Source organism: Microplitis mediator, chromosome 9 (assembly GCF_029852145.1).
Source record: "Microplitis mediator isolate UGA2020A chromosome 9, iyMicMedi2.1, whole genome shotgun sequence".
NCBI classification, from domain to species: Eukaryota; Metazoa; Arthropoda; class Insecta; order Hymenoptera; family Braconidae; genus Microplitis; species Microplitis mediator.
The window spans coordinates 18,833,602-18,850,888 of record NC_079977.1 but is presented as its reverse complement, the minus strand read 5'-3'; the positions used below and the strand labels follow the sequence as shown (position 1 = coordinate 18,850,888).

Genomic DNA, 17,287 nt, shown 5'->3' with positions numbered 1-17,287 from the left:
AATTCTTATGAAATTTCATATAATTTTTTTTAGATTATATAAAATTTCAATAGTACAATTTTATAAAATTTCAGGAAAATATTCTTTCCTGTGTTATTATATCGCGTTACAGATGCCATAAGGGCGTATAAAAATTTTTTTTCGGAAATTGATGTGATTATGACCTGATAAAGTACATCTGATAAGGATTTGATGAAATTAGTCAGAATAGCTTCCTAGAACCTCAAATCGTTAAGATCTCTTAGAAATTCGATTTTCGAATATCGGACCGAAAACAATAATTTCCCAAGTTTTTGAAAATTTTCAATTTTCTTAGCGGAAAGTTAAAAAAAATTAATCTGAAAATAAGAAATAAACAAATCCAAATGATAATTTAAAGTTGAACATAAGTTCACGATTAAAATTATAAAATAAATGGCTAAAAATAAAATGAGCGATTAAGATGTGCGTTTTTAGATTTTCCAACAATTTAGTAATAATTTTTTTATATTATAAAAAAAATATTGTACGTGAGAAAAAAATTTTCATACATTTATGGTAAGTATTTACCTTTTTTATAACAATGTTTATATTCACTGTATCGCATCAATAACAAATATTAGTGTCTCATTAATTTCTTTTCGTTGAGGAGATAGATCATATAAACTTCCTTTTAATATTTCATATTTGTTTGCTAAGTTTATCTTTAGTGAGCGATATACTTCGTAGACAACTGTCGCTAAGCCAGTTTGTATATATTGACTTGGATCATTTTTCAGTGAACATGCGATTGGACTTCCCAAAAAACTCTGTCAACAAAATACAACTCGATATAGACAACCGTCGAATTTTTACAGAAGAAGTATTCCCGCGCGCGAATTCTTGTAAGAAAAATTCTTACACACACTATAAAAAATGTCAAGCCCTCGGTGTGGTGTAAACTAGATTCGCATGTGGATTTAACATGATGTGGATTCCTGCACTCAGAAAATTAAGTGATAGGAATTATCATCTAGTGATGGTATAATTTTTACAATCAATCCGATAGTAGTAAATATTATCTAGATTAGCCCGTGTAAAAAAAATTCGTTCCAAAAAGATTCCAAAAAAGTTCCGCATGTGGAACTTCTAAACATGAGACAGATTAGAACTTCGAATAGAACTTTTTTGGAACGTTAGTAATTTTGATGGTAAAACAAAAGTTTTTATGACATTCCAAAAATATTCAAAATTGGTCCAAAAATCATTACTTTACACCCTAATATTGAACTAAAATAGAAGTTCCAAAAACATTCCAAAAAAGTTCCAGAATCACCATTTTTGACTCTTTTACAAACTAAAAAAGGCGTTCCAAAAATTTTGCAAAATCACTCCTTTTGCATCTTTTGTAGAATAAAGACGTTCAAGAAACATGCCAAAATAGTTCAAAAATCACTACTTTTGAATTTTTTATAGAACTAAAAAAAATGTCCATAAAAAATTCCAAAAAAGTTCCAAGAACGTCCTTTTTTGACTCTAAGTTTGCTCATACCATCAAAATTACTAACGTTCCAAAAAAGGTCCATTCGAAGTTCTAATCTGTCTCATGTTTAGAAGTTCCACATGCGGAACTTTTTTGGAATCTTTTTGGAACGAATTTTTTTTACACGGGAGGGTGATCCAAAAAATAACAAATCTTTTTTTTTCTCGCAAACAGGTTCAAAAGTTTCATTGAGATAAAAAAGACGCCTGTGAAAATTAGAGCTCTTAATATTGACCTCTTAACATTAAGAGGTTCCTTATCGCACTTTTCTATTTTCCATAAGAATAACATGAAAAAAATTTTTTTTACGTCTTCTGATTTTTATAAGTAGCTAACGATGCGTTATAGGAATAATTGGCAGGCATTTTTTTGTAGGGAATTGAATGCTCTATAAAAAAAGATTCTTATCATTTTTTGAGGAATCTATTTGTTCAAAAGTTATTTGAGGTTGAAGTCGAATTCATGTTAAATTTTGAGATTTTCTTACTTTTCCGGCGAAACTATCACACCTATTACAAAATATCATTCGACCTTTTTTGTAGACAATTTTATTCCCTAGAAGTTATTTTCAATAAAGTTTTTTTGAATTCCGCATTGTTTTCTAGTTATTTTTATTTTAATGTCATGCTCATAAAAAAAATAGTCTTCTGATCGATTTTAAGTCTAAATCAAGTTTTATTTTTGACCCGGTATGATTCTTATAAAAACGTACAGGATCTCATCAGATTTCCTATGAGATCTTGAGTAGAAACTTTACAAGAATTAGTGGGGGGGGGGGATGAATTCAGTAATTAAACAAAAAACTTACGACAGTAAACGCCATATAGTCCTTATTGGTCAAAAGATTTGGACAAAAATCGAGAATACAATCTCCAGCAGTGCTTGATATCTTCATTTCATTTTTGTCTATTTTGAATCCTCCTTCATCAGGTGCCAATCGGTATTGAAATGTAATAGGAACTAATTTATGGATTTTAATAAATAATAAAATAATTCTTAAATCTGAGTTAGAAAAAATAATAAAAAAATCTGGGCGTCGGTTGACCCTGCGGGCCAGCCCCAAAACTTCCCGCTGTTTTCGAGCTCAAGGAGCTTGAAAACATCACTGTGAAAATATTTTCGAGCTCTTCGAGCTCGAAAATGCTATTACATGGAGTCATTATTTTATGAGCTTTTCAAGCTCTAACAATTTACGTTTTATGCTAGAGTTTGAAAAGTTAAGAATCGAAAATCATTAATAAAGAAGCGGCTTTTAAATTTTTACTATCGATTATGTTCTCTGAAATAAATGTGTTGAGGCAGAAATCAATGTCAGTGATCGAAATCAAGATTTGAATGAGTTTTGACTTAGGTCAGAGCAGTAATATATGGAATATCCGAGAAAAACATTAAAGACTGGGTTTTTCAATTTTTTGCTGACAATATGTTTAAAACTAAGGAACATGTTATATGACATTATCTGATGATCGGAAGAGACTATAAAGAGAAAGAGTTGGTATGATTTCAGACACATTTTAGCACATTATATTTTGAATTATCCGGAAAAAATAACATAAAATGTTATTTTTTTAACTTTTCAGCGCCGATATCTTTTGAACTAATCAACCGATTTTGACGTTTGAGGTGGCAATCGGCGCGTTTTCTTGAATTCTAGAGCTGAATAAATTTTGAAATTGATCGGATCAGTCACTCCAAAGATTATCGAAAAAAAAAACGTTTTTTATCATTTCTTTCGCCAACGATATCTCTCGAACAAATCAACCGGTTGAGATGGTTGAGGTGGCATTCGACGCGGCTTATACAGTTCTAGAGCTGATTAGATTTTGAAGTCGATCGTTCAAGTCGTTTCTGAAAAATCACTAAAAAACTAAAAATAAAAAAATTTTTTTTTTTCGTAATTCGCCAATATTTTCGAGTCTGCTTGATCAAATGATCTGAAATTTTCAGGAAAGTTGAGGGCCAACAAGCTCTTCCGATTGCCACCTCAACCATCCAAATCGATTCATTAGTTAAAAAGTTACAAAGAGTTTACACACACACACACACACACACACACACACACACACACACACACACACACACACACACACATACACTCGGACACCATTCTGAAAATAGTCAGAATACACGGAAATAAAATTCTTGTTAAATTTACAATGCTAACATCGTAATTTGTCCTATTAATTATTGTATTGGTGGACTAGACTTTTCACATCGTAATTTTTACGATGTAGGGTTGGAAATTTCATTTAAGAAATAATACTTCAGACAAATAATACGAAGTCTTAAGCTCTTTAATATAAATTACGATGTAACATCGTAAAGTTTGAAGAGAAATTTTAAATAAAAGATTGAAATAATAATCGTTCGGCAGTTGGATTAGAACCCGAGTCTTTTCGAGTGCGAAGTTTCCGACGCCTTGGACCACTCGGCCACTGAAGGGCCTACACTATATGTTGATTTTAAGATCCACATAAACGACTTGCGGAGGACCCAGTTAATATTTAAAAAGTACGATGTAACATCGTACTTTTATAGCTTCCATCGTATTATAACAGAGGCAGCACTATAATATTTATTTTGTTAAAAAGTAAATAGAAATATTAAATGTACGATTAAATATAGTTTTTAAAGTGTAATTTTTATTTATTTTTTTTTACGATGTTAAATTGTAATTTTTGCAGTCATTTTTAATCCTAAAAGTCTTTGTTAAAATTACGATGTTAAATAGTAAAAAATATAACCCACATAATAAATTTTGAAATAAAACATTCAAAAATTGACATTAATAAAAGTCTAGTCCGAGATTACGATGTTAACATCGTAAATTTTGGTAGAATTTTTTTTCCGTGTAGCTTCCTGGGACCTCAAAACGTCGACATCTGATGAAAACTCGACTTTCGAAAATCGGGGTGAAAACAATAACCAATTTTCGCAAATCGTCGATTTTCTTAGCGGAAAGTTAAAAATACAAAAAAAAAAGTTATTATTGCACGTTACCGACATCAAAGTTATTATATTCAAGCGTCCATCGGTAAACCAAACAATTGTTTTCATCAATATCATTAAAATTATCATCATTTATTATTGGAATTGTATTTATTCTATCGGTCAGTTCAAAAGGTTCTTCCAAAGTTAACATGACCCAACCATTATCGATGATGTCTTCTTTGGAGGCATCATTCGGATAAATTCCCGCTGTTCTTCTGGGCACGCAAAATTTTGGACTTAAATCTTGTCTCCAATCAATTATCTCGCAATCAGTCACAGCCAATAAATTATCAACATCGTGACTGAAAATAGTTAGACTGTATCAGTATGAGTTTTGTAAATAACGATATTTGTCATAATTTTAAATATACTGACTCTAATACTGCTTTTGATGAGGTTAAGACAATGTTTTCTTTTATAAGAGCGCCATAACTGATGCCTTGAACATAATTTTACAAGTTAATAGTTAAAAATTAGTTTTCAGCAGCGAATTTATAAAAATGAAAAGGCTGTAACTTGGATTATAAATATCAGATATGAATAAAAAAAATTATTCCGAAGCTTTAGCGATTTCCCGGGTCGAAAAATTCAATCGAATTTTAGTCCAACTGGACTGTATTTAGATTATTTGGTCTGTTATTAAATGAGCGCCCTTACGGTAAAATATTTATGAACGCTTTTGGAAAACACTACTGAAAATCTAATGGACTAGTATTTTGTGCGGTGAAACCCGATAAAAAATATTTGGATTCAATCATTCATGCTTGGATTACTATCTGTACTGGATAATTGACGATTATTAATTTTTTCATCGATGAAAAATTATTTGTCTTTACTGGGGCTAGAACCCGGATCTTTCTGCATATTAATTGAAGCCTGGTTCCACTCTGCCAACCCCACGGACTCAATAGTTAGAATTATTTTAAAGGTCTATGTCCCGGGTCGAAAAATTTGATCTGTTTTAAATCAACTAAAAATTTTAAGTTATTTTTATTCAATTTTATTTTTTCTTTATATTTAATTAATATGTAAAATCTAATCTAATTTTGCCCTTAATATTCCTTATTTAGACTATTTTCAGACTTATTTTCAATAATTTTTGGTCTGTTTTTGTTTTAATCTAGATCAAAATCAGACTTTTTCTGTCCATTATTTTTAGTCCGATTTTGATTTATATAAGATCAAAAACAAATCAAAAATTTTTTTTTTATTTATTATAATAAATAATGAAAACAAAAAATTAATAAAAGTTTAATTTTATTTTACATATTAATGTCAACTAATGTTCATTTTATTAAATAAATTGGCTCAATAGAAATATAGACATTATTTAAAAAGAGTTTAACATCATCCTCTCTATTTTCTTTTGATAGTGCTGCCCTAGTAACAGATTGTCTTTGAGCATCGACTTTGAGAAATATGAGCTATTTTCCCTCTTGATTATTCTACCTCCAACTCATTAATAAGTTCCTTGCCATCATCTGTTAGATATTTTTATAGAAATAAGTTATCCTAAGCAACTCAAAGATTCTGCGAAAATGAGTAATTTGCTGTATTGAAAGCGTTATATATAAGCTATTAATTTGAATTCACAAAATAATTTTTAAAAAAATTCATACTTCCATTTATGGAGAAAATTAATCACTATTCTATTAATCCCTACATAATTTACTGACAATAATAAGAATGAATAAAGTTCAATGAAAACTTACTGCTCATGGGAAGTGATACAAGGGTATTAAGATGGACATGTTTATTTAAATTTTCTTGATATTTGTAACGTGCTGTTGCTATTTCGAAATGCAATGTCACAGAGAAATGTGTTGATGGTTTTTAACACCAGAATATTTTTCGACTTTGTCCAGTTAACTAAAGAAAACTTTCTTGAGATTTTAATAGCAATTTTATACTTCAATTAAATATAATAAATATTCTATCAAGACAACTAAAAAATACAGCTGTCAAATTATTATTAACTGCCGTCATTGTTAAACAAAAGACACTAATTAAATAGTAAACAGAACATAATCAATTCTGGAACTTAGAATATTTTTCGTAAGTTTTTTCAATATATAAATAAAATTATTACAAGTCCACGATTCAATCTAGTTTTGTCCTTCTGTATCGCAATTGTTTTTAAAAACAGTAGATCAAAAACAGCTTGAAATTTTTATAAAAGATCAAAAACAGATCAATTAGTTCAAATACACCCGATGAAAAAAGATTTTATACAATTGTATAAAATTATATACAAAAAATGGCCCGATCCAATTGTATATAACTGTATAGAAATTGTATAAGATTCTACACAAATTGTATACAAGTCTATATAATTATATACAATTTTATACAAATTATATACAATTCTATATAATTATATACATTTCTATATAATTGCAATATATAGAATTGTATATAATTATATAGAATTGTATACAATTTGTATAGAATTGTATACAATTTTCTATACAAATTGTATACAATTGGATCGGGCCATTTTTTCTATCCAATTATATATAGTCTATATATAATTATATATAGTCCATATATAATTGATATATAATTCTATACAATTGCATAAAATCTTTTTTCATCGGACAGACCAATTAGACCAAGTTCAGTCCAGTTATACTAAAATCAGATCAAATTTTTTGACCCGGGGTATTTATCATAAAAAATCTAAATAATCTTGACAATGCAAATGATAGTAATCGCGATTATTATACACCTTATAAATTTTCACTGTATTTTTATAGAGATTAAATATTAACTTTTAAGGTTAGAGTATTTGTTATTTAAAACATGATCGATACTGATATCTCTTTCAATAGTGTCGTTGACTGACTAATCGAACTACTAATCAGCACTATTGGTAGCCCAATCAACACTAATCACTTCTAATAGTGTTGCAGGATTTATTAGTAGGATTACTAGTGATCACTAAGAAAACACTACCGAACACTAATGAATTTTCAACAGTTCTCATTAATTTTTTTCCGTAAGGACACTGCAGCTTTTACAATAATATTAATAAATTCGATCTTACCAAATGGTGCACTTATAGTTTCGTCGACAATAAGCACCAGCCATGGTGACTTCAAATTCTTTTCCACCTCTTCAGTTAACGGCCGATCAGTCTCTATGGCACAGCAATCAATGCATTCCATTACATAAAATGTCATAAATATTAGTAATTTTTTCATCATGTCTTGTTTATTATTTATTAACTCAATACGTTAAATAAATTTCCATGTTGTTTTTTTTATTAAACTGTAATGCTTGCAATAAACTAGTTATGTCTACTTTACTTATCTATCGGTAATTTATTGCAGATAATTTGGATATTAACAATGTGATAAGTACTGAATATAAGTATCGACTTAATTTTTTTGTAGAAGATAACATACAATTAGTATACGTAAATTTCAAACAAGGTTACAATAACCTGGTATTTTTATCAAATCGCTTTATAAGAAAATTTTTTTACATTTTTCACAGGGTCGTTTTAATCAGCTTGCTTCTATTCGTCGATTTTACTATTTTTTTTTTTTTTTTTTATTATTGTTAACAGTGTATAGCATATTTATGCCTTTTACACTTCTTGCCTTTAATCGCAATCGCTACCTTTTTCTATTCCCTCCTCTTTTTCATGCGGCTGTGGACCGACTTGTGCTTCTGTACTGCATCATTACGTGATGCCCTATACCCCACCTTTTTGCCGTGGGAGTATAGCGGCAAAGGGAAACCACAGAGAAAACCTTTTTGCCAGTACAGCTGTCATTTTTCGGAGCAGGTGAAGTTCCAGTGATCGATAAAATTCCCATTTTACCGATCACTGGCTCTTCAGTCCGCGCCTAGCGCACAGAGACGTCCGATCAAGCTCAATGCATGGCTAAGCGGTCACCCAGCCAAACAGTAACCACGCTCGGTGCTGCTTAACTTTGATGATCGCCCGAGCCACACATGAACCGATCGGCTGCCTCTGCCCCTTCGTCGATTTTACTAATATTTGAGGAGATTACTATCAAAACTTGATTTGTGACACAGATATCAAAATGAGTAAAATAAAAAAAACTGTTTTCATCATGAGCAATGATGTTTATGATTTTTATCATAGAGTAAATTTAACACTTTTTGAGTAGCGATAAATAGGCCATAATCACATAGATAAAGTATCATTTTATTATTTTTTAAACCGATTTAAAATATGGACATATCACGTTTTGAATGATATTCAGGTATAAAACACGTTTTGATTGAATCGTTTCAGGATTTATTACATTTTGAATTGAAAATATTCTACTCTCTAAACATAAATAAGTGAAATAAGTGAATGTTTTGAAATTGGTGGTTCGATTTGCATTTTGAATTAGTGAATATTCACTTATTTTCACTTATTCATGTTTAGATAGTAATTACATTTATTTAGTTATTATTTTTTTTTAAGAACACAGTGAATTAAGATTTAAATCTCTTTTGAAACAGTAAGAAATAATTAATTTAATAAAAATGTATTCTTATAGAAACACTAGGGTGTGTCAAAAAAAAATGAATTTTTTTTTCTTTAGGTCTCATAGTCTGAAAAGTTTCTTTGGGACCTAAAAAAAAATCCTCCTAAAAAATCAGCTCAATATCTCGAAAATTGAGCTGGCGGTTTACAAGTTCATTTTCCCATTTAAAATACACGTAAAAAAATTATTTTTTAGTTTTTTGAGGAAAAATCAATGAAAAAAATTTTTTTTCCGATTTTGACTCTCATACTTTTATAGGAAATCTAATTCCTTGCAAAACTGTCCCCAATAGTCATGTTCGCAACTACAATATAAAAAGAGTTACAAGTCTCCAAAGTTCGAAAAAAAATAATTTTTTTTTATGTATAATTATTGTTTTTACTTTATTGTTATTTAATGGGTGGTATATTTTGTTTTCTAAATTTAATTTGCAATCTTTTATAGAAAATATATTTTATTGACTGATTGACACAGGTAAAAAAAAATAGTTAATCGTCACGGTTTTAAATTAATTTATACCTTAAAAGCTCAATATTTTTCTTTTTCGTTCACTTTATGAGCATGCTAAAATAATAATTTCTTGCGGAAAAATAGATTTTCTGTAAACAATTGCAAATTAAAATTCGAAAAAAATACCACCAATTAAATAACGATAACGTAAAAACAACAATTATAAGTAAAAAAAAATCTTTTTTTTTTCGAACTTTGGAGGCTTGTAACTTTTTTTGTATTATAGTTACGAGCATGACTATCAAGGACATTTTTGTAGGGAATTAGATTTCCTATAAGGGTATGAGAGTCAAAATCGGAAAAAAAATTTTTTTCATTGATTTTTCCTCGAAAAACTGAAAAATAATTTTTTTACGTGTATTTTAAATGGGAAAATGAACTTGTAAACCGCCAGCTCAATTTTCGAGATATTGAGCTGATATTTTAGAAGGATTTTTTTTAGGTCCCAAAGAAACTTTTGAGACTATGAGACCAAAAGAAAAAAAAAATCATTTTTTTTTGACACACCCTAAGAAACACTATAATAAAACAAAGAGCAAAAGAAAATCAAATTCTTAAAGCAACTTCTTTTAAACAATCGAAATTTTCTTCTTCAGCCCCATCCATCCCGAGTCAAAATTAAAACAGTAGTTTGAGCTTCCAAAGCCTCAGTTCTTTTGATGTTGGACTTGCCGCTGATTGTAATATGTTATTTAAGCCCTCAATGTCCTAAAAGTAGCGTATGAAGGAGTAAATCACCTTTTTAAAATGGTATTTTAACCCTCCATAGCCTACCATACTTAATCTGTAACTTCAAATGAGCTCAATTCTTTAGCATGAGATTATTGTTATACATAAAGATATTTCCAACTGAGTGTGAGCGTCCGAGTAGCAGTGCGGCAGTGGCTGTGCTTCTTATTCGTAAGGTCGTGGTTTCGAATCCCGGCGGCAGCAGATTAGTTTTCAGCAGTTTTTTTCAAATTCTTCGGCAGTTTCCGTTTTCCAATACTTCGTTCGTATTTATTGTTCACAAAAAATAATTAATTAATCATATACTAATAAGTCAAAGGCTCTAATTATTCAATTCGAATTTCGAATGACATAGTACTATTTTATTCGAACGCCTACTCGTATAAGCTTAGCCATTATTATTAATATTTTAAATTTTGTTATTTTTTAACTCACAACAAAACATTTATTGCTAAGAAATTATTTTTGGAATTTTTAAATTTCAAATTTTTTTCGATCATGGCAGCCATTTCTAATTAGTGGCCCCCTTTTCCCTTCTGTTTCTTTACCAATTGTACGCGATCCGATGAGAGTCTTTCTCGATCTATAAATTTAGGCTCTGGAGGCTTATTTTACCTTTTTAAAAAGATGATTTGAACCTAAGCTTGGTAAAAGCGGACAAAGTTACCACGTTTAGGTCCAAATTACCTTTTTAATGCATGAATCTTCATATTCTAAAATGTCTGTGATTGGAATATTGGATAGAACTTCTTTGTATACCATTAAAAACGATCATCTGGCAGCTCTTGCCAAATTAACAAAACACGTGATTAACGAAATAAAAACATAACCAAAACATAAACTTACTCGAGAAAAGAAATGCCAACATAAAAATCAAAGTTTATTTGATGATGTGTAGAGGTCTCCTACGCTCCATAGTTCATTCACAAAATATTTTGTCTAAGCGCAATGGTGGGATAACCTTACTTGTGATTAGCTGTTTGTATACAACATCTTTTGGCTACCGTGATCCTCCACAAAAGTCTCCTTTGAAATCCGCATCAAAAATTCAAATTCACATGAATACTGAAGTTAAGAAAGCATTAAATCTTAGCAGAACTTGGCTGTTTGTTTCGATTCCAGTAAAAGACAATTTACGGACTGATTTAATGAAACCCGTAACTCATATCGGTGAGTTACGATTATTTCAATTATTTGTAGATTTAAATTTTTGTACTCGAATTTCTATTGCAGTTGAGCGATTGCTGAATGAAACAGACTTGAAAGTGTTTGTTTATAATGGTCAGTATGATTTTATTGTACCGATTTATGGAACTGTTACGTGGGTCGAAAATTTGAAATGGTCTGGAACTGAAAGTTGGAAAAATTTATGAAGGAAACCGTTTGTTGTGGATAATATTGTTGAAGGTTTCGTTAAAAAGTACGGAATATTTAAAATGTACTGGATAAATCGTGTTAGGCACATGGTAATTTTTTTTCATTGACCATCAGTATTTAAATATCTTTCGTAAATTTTCAAACATCCTTTTTACTTTTGGGAACAAAATTTTTGTGGCTGAAATTTTATATTTAATTCAAATCATTTACTCGACTAAAAAATTTTTTCAAACTTCGAAAAAATATTTCCAAGTTTTACTTTTATTAATTGTTGTTTTAATTAATTATTTCACTCGGCATTGCCAAGAAAAATCAATGCACTGAAATTTTCAATTTTCATCAAATTAAAAACATATTTAGCTTTAGAAATAATTAAAATTTCTTTTTGTTTTCCAATTTTTTCCAACTTAATTTAAAAATTTTTAAATGTTTTTCTAGGTACCAAAATCTAATCCATATGCAACAAGTGCCCTGCTTCAAGAATTAACATCAAACAATTAAACAATACTTTTGTTTTTCATAAAATATATATATGTTTATAATAAATAACAAATAAAAAATTTAAGAAAAATCAGATGTCTTTAGTAGTTTTTTTTTTACCTTACGCCGATTAATTAATGAGTTGCAAAATAAAATAAATTAAAAATAACTAATATAGAAGACGGACAAAAAAAAATGTTGCCGATAGCATGAACTTCTCTCCCTAACTGCCCTATTTTTCAAGAATTAAAATTATTTTAGAGACAAGAAAAATTTTTTCTTTCTTTTTTCAGATACAGTCTGAAATTCCCAAACAACCAAAAAATTAAAACTAAAAGATAGTTGAGTAAAAAAAAGTATTTGGAAAATCTAAATATGCACATGTATTGGCAAAATAAAAAATAATTTATTTAAAATTTTTTTCCAGACTGCCCATAAGACGCAAGAAATATTCTTAGCGTTATACGAACAACTTCGGATAGTCAACAACAGATTAGAAATGATAGATGAGGTGTTTCTCACAGAGGTCAGCCCAACTAGTATTTCACAACATCATTGATGAGCTTGTAAAGATTAACACTAAACTAGAGGAAATCCGTGAAAAGTTCCGGACGACTGAGGACAGCACAATCCAATTGCGGATCGTATTGTTGCGGGCCCAAAAACAACGACTTCTACGAGAGATGGATGGAATAATAGTGAACCTTGAATTTCAAGATAATTACAAAAATCTATTCAACCCCGGAGCGGTGCCTGCTATGGTGGCTCGGGTCACTAGAGAAATATGAAAAAAATGAAGACTGTTTTATCATTAATTAATTAATGCCGTACGATTAGCTCAGATAGCTCAACTGGTAGAGCACTCGACGCGATACCGTCATTACAATCAAAGCTTGGCAAATAATATAATAAATTATAAGTCAAGTCATCTCAACATTTCACAAGCTACTACCAATTTAGATTATTAAATCATTTAAGTGATTAAATATTATAATTAAAAATGAAAAATGCGGATAAATTGCAATCAGTTGTTTCATGGAAGGAAACCATGTCTGGTGTAGCGTGCACTTAATAGTAATTATTGATAAGAAAAAATAGTAACAATGTACTTATAGTATCTGTAACTTTTATTCTGTTCTAATTTTATATTTAAATTAACCAGTAATATTAAAGTTAATGAATAATAACAAACTAGTCTGGTTATCTAGTATAATATTTATTACTTTCAATATAATATCATTACTAAAGAAATTATATCGAGTCATACATACATAATAATAAATTTTATAAATTTTGACCATCGAAAAATGGAACTGGTCGTCTGTCGTATGACTGGAATATAATACGTCTGAAATAAGTTTCTTACCAGGAACACTACAAGTAGTAGGCGCTATCTAGTGGCGAGCACCAAACTACTCCCATTGCCGTTGTCTCGTACCGACGACTCCTCCTTTCTCTATGTATTAGGAAACTTAGAATTCTTGAGTGCGAATAGAGAAACAAATGAAAACGCGTCTTAATTAGTGTCTTTTGTTTAAAAATGTTGGCAGTTAATAATAATTTGACAGCTGTATTTTTTATTTGTCTTGATATAATGTTTATAATATTTAATTGAAGTCTAAAATTGCTGTTAAAATCTCAAGAAAGTTTTTTTTAATCAACTGGACAAAGTCGAAAAATATTCTGATGTTAAAAACCATCAACACATTCCTCTGTGACATTGCATTCCGAAATAGCAACAGCACGTTACAAAAATCAAGAAAATTCAAATAAACATGTACATCTTGATACCCTTGTATCACTTCCCATGAGCAGTAAGTTTTATTGAACTTTATTCATTCTTATTATTGTCAGTAAATTATGTAGCGATTAATAGAATAGTGATTAATTTTCTCCATAAATGGAAGTATGAATTTTTTTTTTTTAATTATTTTGTGAATTCAAATTAATAGCTTATATATAACGCTTTTAATACATTAAATTACTCATTTTCGCAAAATCTTTGAGTTGCTTAGGATAACTTATTTTTTAGTGCCAAGGTTTTCACCAATTATCCTTTAAATTAAAATTTTCTTTCATACTGAATATAAACTTATTATAGTAAATTTCTTTATTCATAAAAATATCTAACAGATGATGATAAGAAACTGAATGAGTTGGAGGTAGAAGAATCAAGAAGGAAAATAGTTGATATTTCTCAGAATCCATACTCAAAGAAAATCTCAGTTACTAGGACAGTACTATCAAAAGAAAAGGAAGAAGATGATGATAAACTCTTTTTAAATAATGTCTGTATGTCTATTGAGCCAATTTATTTAATAAAATGAAAATTAGTTGACATAAATATGTAACATAAAATCAAACTTTTATTAATTTTTTGTTTTCATTATTTATTATAATAAATAGAAAAAAAAATTTGATTTGTTTTTGGTGTTATATAAATCAAAATCAAACTAAAAATAATGGACAGAATAAGTCTGATTTTGATCTAGATTAGAACAAAAACAGATCAAAAATAAGGAATAGTAAGGGCAAAACTAGATTAAATTTTACATATTAATTAAATATAAAAAAAAAATAAAATTGAATGAAAATAACTTAAAATTTTTAATTGATTCAAAACAGATGAAATTTTTCGACCCGGGATTACGCCGATTAATTAATGAGTTGCAAAATAAAATTAATTAAAAAAACTAATATAGAAGACTGACAAAAAAAACTTTGTTGATAACATGGACCTCTCCCCCTAACTGCCCGATTTTTCAAGAATTAAAATTATTTTGAAGACAAGAAAAATTTTTTCTTTCTTTTTTCAGATGAAGTCTGAAATTTCCATTCGTTTTATTACCAAACAAACAAAAAATTAAAACCAAAAGACAATTGAGTAAAAAAAAGTATTTGGAAAATCAAAAAATGCACGAGGTGTGCAAGATTTATTTTGTATTTTCAAAATAATAAATAATTTATTTAACATTATTTTCCAAACTGCTCATGAGACGCAAGAAAGATTCTTAGCGTTATACGAATAACTTCAGGTTGACAACAACAGATTGTAAATGATAGATGAGGTGTTTCACATAGAGGTCGGCCCAACTAATATTTCACTACATCATTAACGAACTTGTGCAGATCATGGCAAAACTTGATAGAATTAATGAACGATTCCGGACGAGTGAGGACAGCACAATCCAATTGCGGGCCCAAAAACAACGTCACCTACGAGAGATGGATGAAATAATAACGAACCTTGAATTTCAAGATAATTCAGCAAATCTATTCAACCACGAAGCGTAACTTCCCTATAAATAGTCTTATTGAGAAGGTTAATTGTAAGTTTAGGTTTCACTATATTTTAAAATTGATTTTAATGCATTAAATTTTGCATAGTATTATTATTTTTTGTGATCAAATGAATGATAATTTAGTTATCACGATTAAAAGATTATATTTAAAGTATCGATAACTTTTATTCTAATTTTATATTTAAATTAACTAGTAATATTAAAGTTAATGAATGAAAACAAACTAGTGTTGTTATCTAGTATAATATTTATTACTTTCAATATAATATCATTACTAAAGATATTATATCGAGTCATACATACATAATAATAAATTTTATAAATTTTGACCATCGAAAAATGAAACTAGTCATCTGTCGTATGACTGGAATATAATACGTCTGAAATAAGTTTCTTACCAGGAACACTACAAACGGTAGGCGCTATCTAGTGGCGAGCACCGAACTACTCCCATTGCCGTTGTCTCGTACCGACGAGTCCTCCTTTCTCTATGTATTGGGAAACTTAGAATTCTGATACGCCAACTGGTAGCTAAAGCTATAACTACTCAAAGTCGGCTGAATCATGAATGCTTACATATTATATAAATAATGAATACTGAATTCTCTCTAAAATTGTTGTGTTTCTATGAATTAAAAAATTATTTTCGTTCAATTAAAAATAAATTTCTCATTTATAAACATGGAATTTCCATCAAAAATAAGTAAAAGTAACATATATTGTTTGTATGGTTGTAAAAGTCGTGCTTCTAAAAATGACAGTGTTGATTTTTTAATGTTCGTCGAAAAATTGCCAGTTCTATTTATTTTTTTCCGTCTAGTTATGGTAAAATTTCTACCATCAAGCTGATAGTAGTGAATATTATCTTGATGATTGTATAAATCATCTAGATTATAATATTCATCATATTTAAAACAATTGTTGCAATCCTGTATGTTAACTAGAGTTAATTATTATTATTATTCTAAATAGTTATATTTATAATCCAGATAGTAACAGTTACCATCAGAAATTATAATAGTTACAAGGTTAAAAAAATACTACATGTTAATTATGACCAAATTTTATTTATTACTCAGTACTCGAATGATTCTTATTTTGATAAGCAAACTCAATCATTCAAAGATATTGACAGAAGCTCTCTCGCTTGGAAATTTTTATTTTACGCTGATCTAGACGTCTGTACAGTAACTTGTTTCAAAATTTTAAAAAATAAAATGTGCTTCCCGTGTAAAAAAAATTCGTTCCAAAAAGATTCCAAAAAAGTTCCGCACGTGGAACTTCTAAAAGTGAGACAGATTAGAACTTCGAATGGAACTTTTTTGGAACGTTAGTAATTTTGATATTAAAAAAAAGATTTTTATTAGCAAATTTAGAGTCAAAAAAGGACGTTCTTGGAACTTTTTTGGAAGTTATCATGGACTTTTTTTTGTTCTATAAAAAATTCAAAAGTAGATTTTTGAACTATTTTGGCATGTTTCTAGAATGTCTTTAGTCTTCAAAAGATGCAAAAGTAGTGATTTTGGAAAGTTTTTGGAACGCCTTTTTTAGTCCATAAAAAAGTCAAAAGTGGTGATTCTGGAGCTTATTTGGAAAGTCCATATAAAATTCCAAAAACGTCCTTTTTTTACTCTAAATTTGCTCATAAAAACTTTTTTTTTACTATCAAAATTACTAATATTCCAAAAAAGTTCCATTCGAAGTTCTAATCTGTCTCATGTTTAGAAGTTCCACATGCGGAACTTTTTTGGAATCTTTTTGGAACGAATTTTTTTTACGCGGGTTTACTAAATTATGGATTCAAATATAAAATATTCATTTACAATTTGAAAGTAAAATTAAAATAGGGCTAGTACGCCAATGAAGAGTTTATAATATAAACAATT

General features: G+C 29.1%; 1 protein-coding gene across 2 annotated transcripts in view; it reads right to left on the bottom strand.

The window, feature by feature from the left end:
- Positions 1-7,779, bottom strand: part of LOC130674760 (mucin-2-like) — a 39,615-nt gene extending 31,836 nt beyond the window's left edge. Inside the window, exons 1-5 of one of the 2 annotated variants that reach the window (XM_057480181.1) lie at positions 7,539-7,779; positions 4,868-4,931; positions 4,502-4,794; positions 2,310-2,461; positions 550-788 (exon numbers count right to left, since the gene is read on the bottom strand). The gene's annotated coding sequence lies outside the window, so the exon portion shown is untranslated. The remainder of the gene's footprint in view (positions 1-549; positions 789-2,309; positions 2,462-4,501; positions 4,795-4,867; positions 4,932-7,538) is intronic. The other variant, XM_057480182.1, reaches the window with a different exon arrangement.
- Between the last annotated feature and the right edge of the window lie 9,508 nt (positions 7,780-17,287).